Below are 8682 nucleotides of genomic sequence, written 5' to 3' on the forward strand. Positions count from 1 at the left end.
TCAAAATTTTTCTCAATATTTCACTATTTACATTTTCAAAACCTGTGATTAAACGTGAACATACCTCTATATTTTTTAATTCATTCTTCTTTCTTAATAATAAGTCAATCCATTTAAAGAGAAATTTGCATTATATTGACTAAAGTATTGCAGTTGTTGCAAATTTGATAGCATTCTTTCTCAAAAACATTCAAATATTGTAGCCCAAACCTTACTTGAAAATCTCAACATTTTTATCCACAACAGAAAAATAACTCCTATCTTTGTCTCATAATTAACCATTAATTATACTAAAATAAGGTTCCCTGGATGGCACAAACCCTTAATATACCAGCTATTAACCAAAAGATCGGTGTTTCAAACCCACTCAGAGGCACCTCAGAAGAAAGGCCTGGCAATCTCCTTCTGAAAGGTCACGGCCATGAAAGCCCTATGGAATGCAGAAGAATGAGTCGGAATTGACTAGGCGGCAACTGTTTTTTGTTTTCTGCCATTAATATAAAATTAAACTGTGTCCTCCCTTTAGAACAATGATTAAGTAGATTCTCACAGGCCAGAAGGACCAAAGGAGAAGTCAGTGAACAAAAGATAAAACCACCTGTTTCTACCCAGTGCATACATGCACTGCACTGCACCAACCGAATCTCTCATACTGCAATTTGTTGCAGTAATATCTGCAATGTGTGCAATTCTTGGTAAAGACATACACAGACATTTCTGTGCGATTCTGTACTGAATGATGCTCTTGTGTTCCATTGTACTCTACTTCCCTTTTCCTTTCGTAAATGCTAACTGTCATCCACAAAATTTACAGCCAAGTGCTCTGATAAACATTGAACTATGCTATACAACAGAGACACTGACGGTTCTGTGGTAAAATTCTCGCCTTCCACGCAGGAGACCCAGGTTTGATTCCTGGCCAATGTACCTCAAGTGCAGCTACCACCTGTTTCTCACTGGGAGCTTGTGTGTTGCTATGATGCTGAACAGGTTTTAGGAGAGCATCCAGTCTAAGAAGGACTAGGAGGAAAGGCCTGGCGACCTACTTCTAAAAATCAGTCAATGAAAACCTAATGATTACAATGATCTGATCTACAACTGAACTGGGGATGGTGCAAGACTGGGCAGCATTCTGTTCCACTGTGCATGTGGCTGCCACGAGTTGGGGGTCGATTTGCCATAAATTGGCTGAATCATGTCAGCTAATAACAAGAGGAAGAGGAAGGGAAGTATCAAAGATACACTCACTTAAAACTTGGCACAGCACCTTGAAAGCATCTGCGTAAAACACAGCAGTGTCTCTGGCACTACTCACCTGCCTTGTAGGTAGCTCCCTACCCACCCCCACCATCTCATTCCCAGAGGTAACCGCTTAGCTCTCTGCCTGTATTAATACTCACCCAAGGAGTGAAGGGTGCTTACAATAAGGACAGCCATTTTTCTGTAAAGATTCCTGGGATGTGTTAGAAATATTAATGCTATCAGACTTCAGTGGCTGCATATTTGAACCTGATGACAGTTACAGGCAGACTCCGGAGTTGAGGAATAAGGATGCAGCCATCCAGGGAAGCCCTCTGAAGATGAGCTGGGGCCACCCCGGTCACCACGGCCTGGTCACTTCTGAACAGCCACACACTGGGGACACGGAACCTTCTGAGACAGTAGAGAATTCTGAGAAGAGGATGGGCTGTGGAGCCAGAATTTCTGGGCTTAAGTCTCATCCTAGTTGTGACTCACCTTTAGAAATGGGTAATAGTAACAGTGGCCTCATAAAGCTGTTAAGGATGTTAAAACGCGCTAAAACGTGCAAAGGACTTAGAACAGTATTGGCATTTAACAGGCAAGCACTGCATGTTAACGATCATTGTATTTTTTTATCTCTTCGTGCCTCTACTATTTATGGAAAACAAATTTTGAAGATACTCTTTCGCATTTTTTATTCATTATTTTCTCCTCTTATTAGCCTATATTCTATAATGTAACCTTGATAAGAATTTTGCAGTTAACATATTTTATCATCCATTTTTTCTGAATCTTATGTGTCCTTTCTAACTATACTACTGATGTTTAATTGTAAGCTTTGGAATGATACAGTCCCTGCCATCAAAGGAGCTGATAGCCTAGTATGGTGGGATGGACACAAGGGCAAATAATTACCAAAAATGCGGTAAGGGTCATTCAGACCAAAATACTCAAGAAGCTTTGGAAACACAGAGGATAATAACGCAAAGATTTATGTCTGTGGAAAAATTCACAGAAAAGAAGATACTTAAATTGCCTCTTAAAACATGAATAGGAGTTTGGTAAATGAAAAGAAGCTCATGAAGCATCACAATATTGTAAGTGGAAAAAAAGTCATATTTGGCTTTCATGAGAAAATTTTAGGAGTGCCAGGAATAGTTTGGAGGAGATACGGTTAAAAACAGGAGTAGCATTTGAAAAACAACAGTAATATTTAAGGGAAAGGCTGCCTGGTTTCTAAAGCAAGGTAGTAAGGATGGAGTGAAACAGGGAAGGAAGGACTTGAGAATTACTAAGGAGGATTAATTAACAGGAGTCAGTGGTAATTCCAGTGGGAGCAAATGGTAAAGAAGAACACAGTTATAATCACAAGATTTTGAGCTTAACTGGTGACTGACGTGATTGTAATAAATTACTATAAACTTAATGGGTTAAACCAACACAAATTTATTCTCTTATAGTTCTGGATTCTCAAAAGTCTGGATTCAGTTTCTCAGGGTTAAAGTCAAAAACCAAACCAAACCCAATGCCACTGAGTCGATTCCAACTCACAGCAACCCTACAGGACAGAACAGAACTGCCCCATAGGGTTTCCAAGGAGTGGCTGGTGGTTTCCAACTGCTGACCTTTTGGTTAGCAACTGAGCTCTTAACCACTGCGCCACCAGGTGTCAGCATTTCCTGGCCTTTTTCAGCTTCCAGTGGCCGCCTGTATTCCTTGGTCTGTGGCTCTTCCTCCATCTTCAATGTGCACACTCCAATTTCTGCTTCAATCGTCACACTGCCTTCTCTTCTGACTCGGAGCCTTCCCTCATGCCTTTTATAAGAACCGCTGGGATAATAAGAAATCCACCCAGGTAATTCAGGATAGTCTCCCCATCTCAAGATCCTCAACTGAGTCAAAGGAACCACAAAGTTCCGTTAGCCGTTCACAGATGGTAACATTCACAGATTCTGAGGATCAGTATGTGGACGTATTTTGAGTTGGTTACGTAGCCTGTCACAGTGATACCCTCAGTTCAATAAGGGAGCAAAGATAATGAGTTTATTTGAGCTGTGCTATATTTTAGGTGCCTTGGCACGAGGAGGCAGGTATTTCTAGAAAAGTTAAACTCTGTATGACTTTATGAGACCCTTGGTGAAGGCAATGTCACCTCATCATTACATCAACGGCACCCAGTGTGGAGCCTGGAACAGTCGGTAGTCATTTCCTTGCCAGATGGTGGTGACGGCTGCACAAGCTGATCAACATAAACAATGTCACTTAATTATACAGGTAAAATATGTTAAATTGGCCAACGTTTTGTTATTTGTATTTTTACCACAATAAAACAATTTGAAAAATGATGAATGAATAAATAAATACCAATCTTAAAAAAGTTAACACTAAAGGCTAAGATGTTGGATTGCTTCACACAAAATATGATCCCCAAAAAAGTCCGACAACTAAAAGAACGAATGTCTAAACAAGAGCTGTTTGCATATTATTGGTTTTGACACCGTCAGTCCAAGAAAGCATGCACAATGAGGAGAGAGGTAGCCGCAGACAAAGACCCCAGGGCCATAAACGGTGAAGGAAAGGGGCATCTTCTGAGGGTTCCAGGTTTTCTAGGATTATTCTTACTTTAACTACTCGGTTTTGTCTGATCTCCCAAGCCGAATTTTGGGTCTTGTTAATCTGATCATGTTTTTCCAGACACAGGTAAAAGTGTGGAGCACCAGGGAATTCACAGGCAATTTAGCACAACCCCTGCTGTGGTCCGTCTGCAGCCAGCAGGCCTGTGTGCCAAAACCCATCAGCATTTCCACTGACTGTGGCCACAGTCCACATGGCCCTTCTAATTCACGGCCCAGGAATCAAGGAAACAAGGTTTTAAACCACTCAGATGTTGGCTCTTTCGTACCGGTGTTATCACAACAGAGTAGTGCAGGCTAATCTTCACCCTTTCTTAAGTCATCATCCATCTAACCTTACCATGTTGTTTAACAAACTGCTCATTTAATAGCTTGCACTTGAGTTAGCAAATAAAAATTCTGAAAAGCATGGGAGATTGCATTTTGCATATGGTACCTATGCCTTCTTAGAACAAATCATCACCATATCACTCTCTTAAAAAATAAAATACTTTTTTTTTAATGTTAAAACATACCACCTCAAAATTATGGCTTTAAATATTAATGTTGGCAGCAATTGGAAAACCTTTTTTTTTTTTTTTTTTTAAGTTTACAAGGCATTTTGACTCATATTATCTGTGATTCTCCCAATAGCCATTAAGATAGAAGATCCAAACCAAACCAAACCTGTTGCCATTGAGTCAATTTCGACTCATAATGATCCTATAGGACAGAACAGAAATGCCCCATAGAGTTTCCAAGGAGTAGCTGGTGGATTCGAACGACTGATCTTTGGGTTAGCAGCCTGAGCTCTTAACCACTGTGCCACCAGGGCTCTAAGACGCAAGACAAGGCAGATATAATAATACCCTCATTATCTAATAAAGAGAGCATGTCTAAGGTTAACCAACTTGCCCAGGTTTACAAACATAGTAAGTGCCAGAATAAAATTCCAGACCCAAGCCTTTCCATTCCAAGTCCATTTGAACTTCAAGAATTCATGTTCAGCTGAAAAAAATACCCAACTCCAACCAACTCAAAAAGGCTTGAATTCTTTATTAAGATACAATTAAAGATCAGAGAAGGAGATAAAAAGCCCTGAATTCAGAAGGACTGAAATCAGATGCTTACTTAATTACAGGTCTTACAAAATTTGTGAACCACTGGGAGGGGTGGTGGGCGTGCAGTAGAACCAAGGAGAGAGTGGAAGTGGAGAATGATGCCGATCAGGCAAGGGCACCTTTCCAGCAGGGGCTGCCCTGTTAACTCCGTTTCCCATGCACACCTGTGGCTCCCTGTGCCTTCTCTCCTTTTTCGTCTTTACTCCAAATTCCCCTGGCCTGTTGGCGGCTCACACAAGCAAAAGCAAGACTGAATGGCTGAGTGACAGACTGTAACCTGGGTTAAACTGTCAATTAACTTATTCAACTTGCACTCTGGATCTGGGAAAACGCATCATAACTGTCTTGAGAAGAACACAGGGAAGTTTTAAGAACCCATAATATAGCTACAAATATGGCAACCATGTGTGTGCACAGATAAATCTCTAGGGAGACATCAAGTTGTATTTCCCGTAAGTCTACTTCAGAACACTCTGATAAACTCTTACCACACATCAAGTTACTACCTACATTTGATACTTGCAAAAATAAAAACCAATACCAAACTGAACAAAAACAAAAAAAGCTAACTGAGGTAAGTTATAGGGCACAGGGCTGTTATCGGGGTATAGTTCAGCCCACCCGGGGCCTGGATTTCTCTTCACCTTAAATAGTGCCTTCATCACAATAGGTGGATCATGCCTCCCAAACAGATCCCCATTTGACATAAGCAAGCTTTTAGAACTTCTTTTTGTGATTAGGATCTATCCAGGGCTGGAATTCTGACCTCTGCCAAGTTTCTCATACAGGCTCTGTGTAGGAAATCAGTGATATCCTTGGTACAAAGTTATCTGGAGTTCCTGAATTCAGCCAGAGATACTTTTTTAAAAGAGATAATAGTTGGAAGATGTAGAATATAAGATGCTAAGAGTCCACCCAAATAATGTCTCTGTATAAATACCCTGATAAGAAAACACACCTTTATCTTTCCTGATAACATACTCGCTTCTTATCCAAGAGTATAAATCACTAGGCTATGAGGTCAAGGATGAACTGGGAGGAAGCTATAAAAAGGCACTACAATGTGGATTAGGAATAATCTTATTTTTAAAATATTCATTCTCTTAGATTGTCATTACCTGAGCCCCCTGCTGTGTCATGAAGGAAGATGTACAAGATTCTGCAATCTAGAGTGGTCTGGTATGCACCTTCAGCAGACTTCCAAAAGTGAAGGCATACATTACAGAAATCATGCCATGACGAAAAGCAATATTCACACACATCGAAAGAACACATGAGGATAAAGTCAGTCCTTGCATTACAGGTTTCTCACTATCTAAATCTTTGGTTTTTCTTTTCTTCCCATCAGTTTTCTATCAATACACAGAGAATATCTAATATTTGCTTTTATGTTATCCAGCTTATTTGGTCCTCAGAATATCACTGTGAGGTAAGTAAAATAGTATCTGTTTCTATTTTCCACATTTTATGGATGGGGAAACTAAGGCTTAAATAGTTTAAGTCTTACGGCATACGATTATTTGTATGTAGAGTTAGAAACTAACTTTCGAACCACCCACAATAGTAACTTATTTTATATATATATATGTCATAGTATTATACACAGTTGACTTTTAATAATGACAAATAATACTTTGGAAAAGTAGGTAGAATCCTGTATTAGAAAAAGAAAACAAAAACAACTATTGACTAACTCAATACAATAGAATGTTACCATATGTATGAAACTCAAAACGAATTTTGCTATTCTTCAAAAATAAGACAGTAAAATGAAGAGACTGAGGAACTTCCAGGCAACATGGCACAATAGTCAGAAGCACCACACCATCCCTCCACAGCAAAGATCAGAAAAACTAAGTCAAACAGATTCACACGTCAATCCTGAAACCCTAAGCTTCAAATGAAGAGATAAAGAAGTCAGCCAAAGGAATAAGAAACTGACCAAGAACAGAGAGCAAGGAGAGATACATACAGAGGTTCCCTATCAGCTACGGCAGCACAGATCTGCCATTCTGGACTCCTACTGGAGATCAGCAAACAGGAGGTATGAGAAAGCAGCTTCACGGAGCTTCCAGCAGGAGACAGAACGACTGGTAACCAGCTATATACGTTTTCCCTCCCTCCAAACTTCTTCACCCACACTTAGACTCCTGTGCTTCCACAGTCTCTTGGCGGGAAGCAACAGCTTCACGCTGACATCACTTGGATTCCACCCGCCCGCACTGGCGGACTCCCTGAGTGCCATTTGTTGGCTGATGGTGTTGCTTTTTTCCACTTCTTTAGATTTCTTCCTTACCTCTCACCACCTCCCCCTCCTCTCTCTCAAATACCTGGCTCCGTGCGCCATCTTTGCTTCTTTTTGAAAGGCTGTGAAACATCGCTCGACGGTGAAACTGCTTCCTGGCCCGTGCCAGCACGCTTCTGTGACACCCCAGGCTTTTTTGTTTGTTTGTTTCTTTGCTCTGATTTGTTCTAATTTGTTTGTTTCTTCTCTTTTTCTTTTCTAGGCTTGGGGAGCCCCTTCTAGCCAGGCAGTACCATGCGGCTTGGAAGCTACTCCCTTACCCTACACAGATGCACAGGAACATCCCTGGGGGCATTTCTTTTTTCTTGTGGGTTTTTTCTCTCTCTCTTTCTTTTTTTTTTGTTTCCTTTTTGGGTTTTTTTGTTTCTTCTCTCTTATTCCCTTTTGTCTTCATTTCCAGTTTCTCGATTTATTCATTTTTTTCTTTTATCATCATTTACTTTTTTTTATTTTTGTTTTTCCCCATTTCTCAGTCTCTCATCTCTCCACTCAAATAGCAAGCTCGCTTAACACTCTTTTTAGTTTGTTTGTTTTTGACTCCTGTTCCTCTCTCTCTCATCTTTCCCATACCCATCTTAGCTCCACACATCACAATCTACCCCCTGCTTCCTACCTACCTGCACTGTGTACTGAATATCACATTCCCAAGCAGCACAGGCACGGCATACAGGAACCTGCCCTGCAGTGACTCTCGGTCCACACAGTCAACCCTGGTACGTGCGACAAACAACCCATCCCAGCAACTTCCCTTCAGCTGGACCTGTCCTGCTGTACCATACCTCAGTGACTGACCCTGCCCATTGGAGAAGGAGGTGAAAAGTGTCGTGCCCACAGATGAACAAACCACAAAGAACACACAGGCTGCCTGCTCAGACATAACCAAATAAAACAAAAAAGCAGGATGAAACAAATCTACAATCAATAAACAAGAAAAATAACTACGGAATGCCCCAAAGACAGCAGACAATATCAAAACATTTACAAAAACAGGACAGGATGGTTCCAGTAGGAATCCAAAATAAAACACCAGATGACCTTCCAGTAGAAGAAAAAGCACTAGACCTAACTGACAGGGAATTCAAATCTCTAATATTCAGAATTATCCAAGAGTTAAAGCAAAAACCAGATAAAAATGAGGAAAAAATAGACAAATTCATGGAACATACAGACAAAAAAGAAATGGAAGAATTCAAGAAAATAACACAGGAACAAAATGCTAAGATAAATTCACAACAAGAAATCATATAAAAACAACACTTAGAAATCAAAAGATAAACAAAAAGATTTCAGAAATGGACAGTGTCACAGATGGGCTGAGGAGCAGGTTTGAAACGATGGAAGATAGGATCAGAGAAATTGAAGACAAACACTTCAATGCAACTCTGAGGAAAAATAAGAAAAA

General features: G+C 40.3%; 1 protein-coding gene across 1 annotated transcript in view; it reads right to left on the bottom strand.

The window, feature by feature from the left end:
* The window catches only part of NRG3 (neuregulin 3), a 1408585-nt gene that overhangs the window by 1280441 nt on the left and 119462 nt on the right, over window positions 1–8682 (bottom strand). The window lies entirely within an intron of this gene.

The sequence above is a fragment of the Trichechus manatus genome, unplaced genomic scaffold, assembly GCF_000243295.1.
Source record: "Trichechus manatus latirostris isolate Lorelei unplaced genomic scaffold, TriManLat1.0 scaffold00166, whole genome shotgun sequence".
Taxonomy (NCBI): Eukaryota; Metazoa; Chordata; class Mammalia; order Sirenia; family Trichechidae; genus Trichechus; species Trichechus manatus.